The sequence below is a fragment of the Salvelinus sp. IW2-2015 genome, unplaced genomic scaffold (assembly GCF_002910315.2).
Source record: "Salvelinus sp. IW2-2015 unplaced genomic scaffold, ASM291031v2 Un_scaffold1376, whole genome shotgun sequence".
Lineage (NCBI taxonomy): Eukaryota > Metazoa > Chordata > Actinopteri > Salmoniformes > Salmonidae > Salvelinus > Salvelinus sp. IW2-2015.
In genome coordinates, this window is record NW_019942866.1 from 101641 (window position 1) to 102934 (window position 1294).

The window sequence follows — 1294 nt, forward strand, 5'->3', positions numbered from 1 at the left end:
CACAGACAACACTATCCAGTAACACAGACAACACAACATTATCCAGTAACACAGACAACACTATCCATAACACAACACTATCCAGTAACAGCAGACAACACAACATCTATCCAGTAACACAGAACAACACTATCCAGTACACAGACACTATAAGACAAACATCTAATCTAGGAACACAGTCAGACAACATCTATCCAGTAACACACACACAAGACACTATCCAGAACACACAACACTACCAGTAACACAGACCACAACATTCCATAACAAACAAGACAACACTTATCAGAACACAGACAAACACAACATTATCCAGTACACAGACAACACTATTCAGTAACACAGACAACACAACATATCCAGTAACACAGAAACACTATCCAGTAACACAGACAACACAACACTACTCAGTAACACAGACAACACTATCCAGTAACACAGACAACACAACATTATCCAGTAACACAGAAACACAACATCTATCCAGTAACACAGACAACACAACATATCCAGTAACACAGACAACATATATCCAGTAACCAGACAACACTATCCACTATACACAGAAAACACACAACACTATCCAGTAACACAGACAACACAACACTATCAGTAACACAACACTATCCAGTAACCACAGACAAACACATTTCCAGTAACACACAACACAACATATCCAGTAACACAGACACACTATCCACTAACACAGACAACACAACACTATCCAGTAACACAGAAACACAACACTATCAGTAACCAGAAACACAACCTATCAGTAAACACAGACAACACAACATATCCAGTAACACAGACAACACAACACTATCCAGTAACACAGACAACACAACATATCCAGTAACACAGACAACACAAACACTATCCAGTAACACGACACTATCCAGTAACACAGACAACACAACACTATCCAGTAACACAGACAACACAACACTATCCAGTAACACGACACTATCAGTAACACCAGACAACACAACACTATCCAGTAACACAGACAACACAAACACTATCCAGTAACACAGACAACACAACACATCCAGTAACACAGACACACAACACTATCACTAACAGACAACACAACACTATCCACTAACACAGACAACACTATCAACACAGACAACACAACATATCCAGTAACACAGACAACACAACATTATCCAGCAACAGACAACACAACATTATCCAGTAACACAGACAACACAACATTATCCAGTAACACAACACTATCCAGTAACACAGACAACCACACATTATCCAGTAACACAGACAACACTATCCA